The following is a 10,424-nucleotide window of genomic DNA, read 5'->3' as shown; positions in this document are numbered from 1 at the left end:
AACCCATCAACAAAACGATCTGTTATTCATTTCTCTTTTTCCATTAATTAATCTAAATAAAAACAATTAATGCGGGACAAAAAGAACATTGGACTTGGATATGGCCCTAAAGGACCAATTACTGAAACCAAAACCCATGCTCGAGCCTGGCCCGACACGACGTGGTGGGTGGGAGCGCGCGCACGTGTGTGTGTGTGGTAGCCATCCCATCCTCTTGTTCTTTGGAACAAGTGATAGAATCTCCATGTAGGTTATCAACCCCATAACTTTTTTGAGATTCTTCAATATGGGACTATTTCACATCAACAAAGTCCAAAAAACTCCATAAAGTAGTGGTCCCCAATTGCTTTCTTCTTTGAATTAACTTCTTCTCTTCTTTTTACATCCAACATTCCCCCACAAATTGAAAGAATGAAAACAGGAGGAAACAAAGATGCAAGATGGAGTAATATGCAGTAGGACATATATATTATGCTTTAAGTAATAGTACATTCCGATTTGAACCACTACCTTAGTTGACTAACTTTACCCCCATAGGAACGAAGTGAACTAAAATCTTGAACTTGAACCTTTGGTATAGGAGTATCCATTAGCAACAACATGATAAAGGTTCTGGTTGTAATCTTTAAGGTGACACATTAATGGCCATACGCCTAAATCCTGTTTCATGAGTGACTTCAGGAATAACCTAATTCCTTAAACTGCGGCCACACAGTCACACTCACATAGGTAGGCTTCTCCAGAGATGCACTGCTAACATCTTGCCTAGAAGGCTTTGAACCCATTCAGAGTTTTAACTCTTTCTTTACTTGCAGCTGCAACACCTTTCCAGAGTAATCAGGGAAAAGACACAAATACATAATATCACATTAAGAAGGTGCTATCTAGTTCACCCTACAGCTTGTTAATACCACATTGAATCTACTTTGTGGGATCTCCACTCAGATAGGTTGGGTTACCACTGTAGATGAACTATTGATGGGTTTCAGTCTCATCCCCTCTCTGGATTTTAGGACTAATGACTTATCTAGTCCTTTCGTTAATGGATTAATTGTGTTCTCTTTGGATCCAATATAGTCCACAACAACCACTAACTGAGACACCAGTTCCCTTACAAATTTTATTCTGACTTGAATGTATCTTCTCTGTTTTTTATTATATTTTATGCTTTTGATCTTTGCAATTGTGGCCATATTGTCACAATGCAGAGATATTGTAGAAATTGGTTTGCTCGCTGAAGGAAGTTCCTCTAAAAGTTTCTTTAATCATTCAGCTTCTATTCCTGTAATATCTAAAGCATAGAGCTCAGCTTCAAAAGAAGACCGTGACAAGATGGTTTGCTTTACTGATCTTCAGGCGATTGCGCCGCCACCAAGGTAAATACATATCGTGTTACGCCATAACTCTCAGAATTCATGGCTATCCAGCTTGCATCACTATATCTCTCAAGTACGGTAGAGAATCTCTTGTAATGCAAACTCAAGGAAATAGTTCATTTCAGGTACTTAAGTACCATGTCCAATGCCTTCTAATGAGTGTGATTTGGACAACTTGTGTATCTACTTAATATTGTCACAGAGAACGAAATATCTGATCTTGTGCAATTTGCAAGATACATCAAACTTCCAATAATCTGAGAATACCTTAATTGAGACACATGAACACCAGTCGTATTCTTATAAAGAGGAGTAGAAGGGTTATATGGAGTTGCTACAGATCTTTCTTTGTCATAGCCAAATTTCACAAGTATTTTCTTAACAAAGTGAGATTGAGAAATTGTTATTTCATTAGCTGAATGAGTCAGCTTTAAGCCTAAGATCATATTTGCAATACCCATATCCTTTATATCAAATTTACTACTAAGAAATGACTTCATCTCATTCACAATTCTCATATTGGAACCAAATAATAGAATGCCATCTACATACAGGCATAAAATGATACATTATCACTTTTAACTTTGCAATAAACACATTTATCAGATTTATTGACAACAAAGCTAAATGATAAAATAACTTTATCAAATTTCTCATACCATTGTTTAGGGGTTTGTTTTAGTCCATATAATGACTTAACAAGTCTACAAACTTTATTTTCATTACCAGGAGTCATAAAACCCTCAGGTTGATCCATATAGATCTCTTCTTCAAGATCGTCATACAAAAATGCAGTCTTCATGTCCATTTGATGGACCGAAAAATCATAAATGGAGGCCAGTGTAATAAGCACCTTAATTGTGGTTATCTGAGTAACCGGAGAATAGGTGTCAAAATAATCTATTCCTTCCTTTTTTTTTAACCCCTTGGCAACCAGTCTAGCCTTGTACTTACCAATGGATCCATCTGATTTTAACTTCTTCTTAAAGATACATTTGCACCCAATAGTACAGCTACCACGAAGGAGGTCAACAAGTTCTTAAGTGCTATTAGAGACAATTGAGTTCATTTCACTTTTTATGGCTTCTTTCTAATGCCTTACTTCAGATGAAGCCATTGCATCTCAAAAAGTGGGAGGATCATCCTCGATAAGATAAGTGATATAATCACTTCCCAGATCCTTGGTAATCCGTGGTCTCTTGCTTCTTCTTGGTTCAACCATTTCCTCAGACTTAATTAGTCCAGAGTGGGAACAAGAAGGCTCAACCCCCACATCTGTCATCCTTTCCACATGTTCGAGAATGGAACCAGAAGTTGAAGGTATATCTGAAGAAGAAAGATTCTAAGATATACCAACTTTCATAGAAAATACATCATCAAAGAATGTAGCTTCTTGAAGTTCAACAATAGAGTTTACATCTATGCCATCTTAAACTCAATTACTAAGAATTTATAGGCATAGTTGTTCTCTACATAACCCAAAAAAATAACATCTATGGTTTTAGGACTCAACTTTTTCCTGTTGTGCTCTGGGACGAGTACCTTTGCAAGGCACCCCCACCACACTTTGAGGTATTTTAAGCTAGATTTTATATTCCTCCAGAGTTCAAATGAGCTACTATTCTTATGCTTTTGGGGAACTCTATTCAGAATAGGACAATCCGTATTCAGAGCATCCCCCCACGTATAGGTTGGTAATCTGGAACTTCCAAGTAGAGCATTTATCATGTCAGTTAAGGTTTTATTCTTTCTTTCTGCAATCTCATTAGATTGAGGAAAATATGGAGCGGTAAACTCATAAGCTATGCCAATGAATTTGCAATTATCATTGAGTTTGTTAGACGTATATTCTCCCCCTCTATCAGACCTCAATTTTTTAAGTTTTCTACGAGATTGAGGAGTATCATCTATGGTCCCATGAGCTTTAGCCTTCTTGGAAGGACATTCCTTGGCCTAGTGCCCAACCTGTCCACAGTTCCAACAAGGTTTGTTCTTTTCCTTTTTCTGGATTTTGGTCTTAGGTTTGAATTAATTTTTATTGCAGTTTTAGCTTTTTGTCCCTTTCCTTTAAATGATCCGGTCATTATATTCACTTTAGGCTGTTTAGTAGGCATCACAACCTGTTTCTGACTCCTATGCTCTTCTTCAATGACTATGAATACTATTAGATCATCCAGAAAAATATTTTCTCTAAGGTGCTTGAGAGACATACCAAAGTTTACCCAAGACTTAGAAAATTTTTCCACGATGGTCATGACTTGAAACTTCTCAGGAAGTTTCATATCAGCCTCAGCCAAACTATGAAGCAACAACAGAAACTCGTGTGCATGTTTAGTGACTGACTTGCTCTCAATCATCTGATATTTCAGAAACTCGGCAACCAAATACTTCTCAAGACCTTGGTCTTTGATATTGTATTTTTTGTCAAGTTGATCCCATAAGGCTTTAGCAATAGTAGATAAGGAACAATATACATCAAACAAAGTGTTGGATAGAGCTAACAGAATACAACCACGACATATATCATCCTTCTCTTTCCACTCCACAGCCGCATTAACAGCAGCAAGATCAGGATCAGTCTCAGAAACCGAAGGGCATTCGAGTTCTAAAACAGATAATAAGCCTATAGTCGTTAACCAGATTTTCATGCGTTGTTGACAACGCTTGAAATTCTGACCAGCAATTTTTTCAGGCATACCGGACATGTCTACTTTCGGTATAAAACCCGATATAATCGACACGCTTAGAATCTTCTATAATAATGTTAGAATCAAAACCAGTATTATACTGTAAATTAGATTACAACATAACATGATATATATGCAATACCATTGATTCAAATCGTAACAGGGTTCAAGCATGTCATATACGGTTTTAGACAAAAATCCAGACAAAAACAACAGATCAAACATATGCATTGAACAAAATAAAAACAAGGAAAACATGTTAATATTTTGTAAAGGCTAAGGCGTATAAAAATACTCCCTTTAGAGAAGATTCACCCCCACATACGGTGCAAAAAGGTCTGATGTTCTTTCCCCCGGATACAGTAGCCTCAGCAATCTAGATCAGTGCACTTCGATGGTAGATCTCCCTTTGAATACAACCTCAGTAAACGACTGATGCAAAACTCTCTTTTTCGGAAAACACCCACAGGGAAGCAAGAGTGAGAGAGAGAGAGAGCAGGGAGAGAGAAAACAAAAATGCAAGAGTCACTTGCGTCTCCGTCTTGTGTAAACCCAACCCTCTAACCACGTTTTATAACTTTTGAACGGTTACTAAAACATGGAAGAGACCTGTTACACGAAGTAACGTAACCCGTCAATGAAACGATCCATTAGAAGTAACGTAACTCGTCAATGGAATGATCCGTTATCCATTTCTCTTTTTCCATTAATTAATCCAAATAAAAATAATTAATGCGGGACAAAAAGAACATTGGATTTGGATATGACCCTAAAGGGCCAATTACCCGAACCCGAACCTAAGCCTAAGCCTGACCCGACCCAGCACGGCGGGCGGGCGAGCGCATGTGTGTGGTAGCCATCCCATCCCCTTGTTCTTTGGAACAAGTGATAGAATCTCCATGTAGGTTATAAACCCCACAACCTTTTTTTTGAGATTCTTCAATATGGGACTATTCCACATTATCAAAGTTCAAAAAACTTCATAAAGAAGTTGTCCCCAATTGATTTCTTCTTTGAATTAACTTACTCTCCTCTTTTTACATCCAACGGTTATTTCTGAGTTGCCATGTCATTTATATAAATAAAAGAAAACATAGTTTAATGTGAGTACTCAAATTTATAATCTCTGTTTGTCTGATTCTTGATTGTCAACTGCTTAGTGTCCTCAGTGGGATTTGGTGGTACCTAATTTGTATGCAAAGCATTGTTTTGAGCCTAATATGCATCTGTTCACTTTTTTGTTAAGACTATAATATTTTCAACCTTATCTTTGGCTCTCCCTGATACCTTAGCATACTTCACTGGAATAGCTGCTTTAAGAAAAGTTGCAGTTGCCTTTAATCCAGAGGGTAAATTTATCTGTTCTCATCTTCAGGTTATGGTTGTACTCTTTTCTTTATCCAGCACACTGGAGACTAAGAGAGTTTGGATGTACGTACAGGAAAATTTGATGTCTTTATGTATTGCACCTAAATTTCATATTTTGAGTGCACATGTAAAAAAATGCTAAATATAGAAATTTAATTCGAAGTTTAGAACTATCAAACAAGGTACTTTCAAGAATTCTATTACTAATGTTAGAATTCTATTACTTTCAAGTTTAGATTTTTCTTCTCCGGAATCATGATGTTGATTTGCTTCATTTTGGGCTGGTGTCTGTATGCGCTGACTCTATTTTACTTGTTTGATTGCACAACAAGTTAGCAGGAGTGACTATAACAATGTGATTGATGCTCTACTGTTTCTGAAAGTCAATAGGCAGGCTAACTGAAGACAGTCTTGATGTGATAGACCATCCTATTTCAGCATTTGCATTCATGCAGTCAAGGGATCTACGGAGGTTTCCTTTTTTATTCTATATTATATAATACGACAATGTTGAGTCATAAATTTGGTTTCCGTTTGTTGATAAACATCAAATTTCAAGTTATGACCTTGTTGGTACATCCAAGTCTGCTGATGTTAAATTGGATGGATACTTGAGTTTGGTCCCATCAAGTTCATTCAGGTCATATTTGTCAAGGCAAGCATATTGTTTTTGTCAAAGCCTCATGCGTTGGTTTTTCTATTTCCACCGGTCTCTCTCTCATGAATTTGTAAAAAAAAAAATATAGCCAATGTCTACCATAAATATCGTCAGGTTTTTAAAAAAAATAAACAATGCCGGTGATAAATATTGTCAAATTTAATATCTAACCGATAATATTTATCATCGCCTTAAAATAAAATAGGCGACGATATTTATTGTTGGTTAAGTAACATAACTGGCGATATTTGTCATCGGCTATTTGAAAATATATTTTTTTTTAATATAAATATGATAATAATTATCATCATCTTTAATATAAAACCGACAATAAATATTGATGTTGATATTAAAAAGGGTCGACGGTATTTATCATTTTCTGTAGTATATAACCGACAATATTTATCATCGGCGTGAGATAATAAAGCCAACGATATTTATTGTCAGTTTTACTTACCATAGGCGACGATCAACTTTAAATAATACAGGTGATGATATTTATCATCGGTTTTAACTAGCTAGTATTGCCGATGATAATTATTATCTCCTTTAATTACTATTATCGACGATATTCTAGAGTTGACCGTTTTATAGTGACTATATAAAATTGTTGAATTTATTTTTATAAAAATGATGATAAATAAATATTGTCATTTATAGTAATATAAACAACTATAAAAAGCTGACGACTGGGTCAACGATATTTATCATCATTTATGTTATTGGCCATCATAAATCATATATTGCCATCTATAAATATTGTTGGCAATGACCTGTGTTCTTGTAGTGTGTTGAGTTAAATAATCACCAAACTCTGCAGTTTAAAACCCTGAAGCCTACGAGGGAGAATCAGGTGCAATGTGATTGTACACGTTTTAGTATGCTGGTAACCCTCAATCTTTGGGTCAAGCAGTGATGAAGATGGATGGTGATCAGGTGCATTAGCACACTAAAAGTGCACAATTATATTAAATATGATCCTCTCTTCTTGCTCACTAAGGAGGTTGCTACTTCGGCCTTGTGGCAAGGGTTCTGCACCCTATGCATGGAACTTTTGACATCCTTCAACTTGAATGCCTTAAGATGACTTCGACCTAGGGGGGGCAACGGGCCTGGACCCAACCCGAACCAAGCCCTATAGGGCAATGTTATGGTGATAAATATTAAGATCCGAGTCCAGACTTGAAGGTCCGATTAATACATGGACCCAGTTATAGTTTGTGAAATTTTATACCAAACCCAGACCCGACCTGACCTGAGTTTCGATTAAGACCCACAATTTTTTAATTTAAAAAGGATAAAAAAAATATGATTTTGCCGGGTATGGTATGAGTCTGGTTCATGTAGTTCTTAGCAGGTCCGGATATGATTTTTCTTATAGTAGACCCATATCCGAACCCAATACCATACCTAAAAACCAGGTGCAAGTCTGGTACCACCTGAATCCGAACCAAACCCGACCCGTTACTTCCACCTACCACCAATATAGTTATGTGTGCAGCCCTTGTGGGCCCTCTATAGTGCCATAAGTAACTGAATGGATTGACAAAGCATCTTAGCCTAATTTGAGTCGTTTCCCCCCATTTGAGTACCCTTATCCAAGCACTCGTAGATTTTCACTTTAAATAGTGATGTGAAAGACTATGACAATTAATAATAAAATAAGAAAAACGAGAGCAACCCTAAATAAAAGGCAAACATTATGTGTCAAGGCATCACCGATTATGTCTTTTGTCACAAGGACATAGACACGTTTATGGACTAGATACGATATGAAATTTTTTGAAACATTAGGACATAAGGGTTTTCTTTCTTTTCTATAAAAGAAAAAACGAGAATAAGGATTTTTTATTTTAATTGATAAAAAATATTTTGTGCTATTTTGATGTATACAAATATTTATTTGAAATATTAATAAACTCTAAAATAATATGAAATTAATGTGGAACGTGTCATGACTTGTTTTTTTTTTGAAGGAAGAACGTGTCATGACTTGTTACATGGCGTCTCCAGATGTCTTTGTGGTGTCACCTAGACATAGGATACTAAAATAATGTGTCGCTATGACATAGACTATTAAAAATGAAAATCCTAATAATTTGCAGCACCTCCTCATGTGGGCTCCACATAATCAAATGAATAAAATCAAAAGGAAGAACTTTTGCTAAAATAAGACGAACGCGGTGGCACCAAGTTTGATATGGTTCTAGTTGGTTCGGATTTTAACCGAAGATGCTGGATATCAGCTTAATTTTTCCAAATGGGAGCTCACAAAAGCTCCCCTCATCTGATAGGGGCAACTTGTGAATATCACCAAGTTGATGGGATGTCACAAGTTTGAAACCCATATGTGGTGTCCCTTGCCACTAGCTAGGGGTGGGCAACTGGCCAGGTGGGCCAAGCATACCCAGCCCGCCATGGGCCGGGTTTGGGCTAAGATTTTAAGCCCGAACCTGTTAGGTACCGTGCCGAAATCTAATTAGTTATATACTTGGATCGGGCCTCAGGCTACTGTGTTGGTATGATAAGCTTGAGTTATTTATTAATTTGTTAATAATATAAATTTTTTAAAATTTAACTATTGTATGTAACTTGGTAAGTATAACTATTTACCTAATTAGTTGCATTAATTTTATGAAAACTAGAAAGATAATTAGTTAGGTACATGGGAAGTTGGGAACTTGCTAATTATTACTATATATATAAATGGAAGGCAAAGTGTGGATATCATCAATGCAGTGTAGATAACTCAGGCCGTCTATTCTAATGAAAAAACAAAGAAGCAACACTTAGGGTACGTTTGGAAGAAAGAACTCTCATAGGAAAAGAAAATTTTGCCTATGAGAGTTTTTGAAATGAGAAGTTTTCCAAAAGAATGTTTTTTGCTTGTTTGTGTAGCATGAGAAAATCAGAGTGAAAAAATGTGAAAAAATAAGAGGGTAGTGGTGATTGTGGTGGTGGTGATGGTGAGATGAATGGTGGTGGTGGTGATCGAGCGATGGGTGGTGGGGAGTGTAAAAATAAATTCTCTTGGTAGTATACATTCATCCACACCCCCCGTGGAGAAATGTTTCTTATTAAAAAGTGTATTTTTTAGAAAAACTCTCTCAGCAAAAAAGTCTCATTTGGAAGGGTCGGAAAATCTGTACGGATTTTCCATTTTGCATAATTTTTCCTACATCTTTCTTGCTTCCATACGTGCCCTTAATTTTGGCCAAGGGGATGAAATATAACAAACAAACCAAAAAGGGAGACAAAAAAGCCTCATAAAATTGACAGTTACTGTAAATGGAACCAAGGCGAAAGGGAAAAAGAAAAGAATCATAGATAGACTGCTTTTAGAGGTCTAAAGAATGAGAAACCATTTGTTTTTAGTGGTCTTGGGGGGGTGTTAAAAGCCTGTACTTCTGAATTGTGTTCACTTTTGAATCTAGATTGACTGCGTATTCTGCAAGCAATTTTCCATTCTCTCATACGGCCCCCAACTTCAACCTAACAAATAAAGGAAAATGTATGAAGATGCTGATACACTCTAGGCTTTCGCTATCAGAACTTTCAAAACAAAAGCATTATGGGTCCACTTCCTCAATTGTTTCTCATTTTTTTTTTTTTTGGGAAACTCTCCTGCTTTTTTCTGACTACCTTTACTTCACCATTGTCATTTTCTTCTCTGTTTTTAGCTTCAAGTTGCAAAGGAGACTCAACTTAGGCTCTTCATGGTGACTATAGGTGAATTAAGAAAACAGCTACCATCATCCGTCTTTGAAAAGCTCAAATTAACTCTGTCAAATGCATATTGAACCAGGTTACTGAGTCTCTTTTATCCTAGCCAACCATTTTGGAGCTAATCTCTGGATATCATAACAGTGTTGGTGCATTTTCATTCTGTTTCAAAAGAAAAAACAGTGCCAGGGTGCACCTAACACCACATGTTCTTAGAATAATCAGGTTAAGCATCATCTTAATACTATCCATGAAATACTTGTCTCATCAGCATCACAAACAAACAATAAAGTATATCCACCCTCATCAGGCTCTGACGTGTAAATTTCAAAGGAAACCCCAGAAAGCCGCATAGGAATGTCACAAATGTTAGTATTGAAAAAATCTTGGTGCCGGAAAAATGGCATGGCAATTTAAAAAAAAAATGTTTTTGGAGAAAGTATGTATAAAGTTTTAAAAATGTATTTCATACAAAATTATAAAGACAAATATGAACATTATAAAAAAGTGTGTATCTCGTTAATATATCATAAAAAAATGTCATCTTCAAAATAGGTGGAATGTTACAATACAGAGTTTTTCAGGAATATATCGGCCTTCGAGCACCACTCT

This window comes from Nuphar pumila, chromosome 12 (genome assembly GCF_984573655.1).
Source record: "Nuphar pumila chromosome 12, dmNupPumi1.hap1.1, whole genome shotgun sequence".
NCBI classification, from domain to species: Eukaryota; Viridiplantae; Streptophyta; class Magnoliopsida; order Nymphaeales; family Nymphaeaceae; genus Nuphar; species Nuphar pumila.
The sequence above is the reverse complement of the archived record's forward strand: the minus strand, read 5'-3'. Positions refer to the sequence as shown.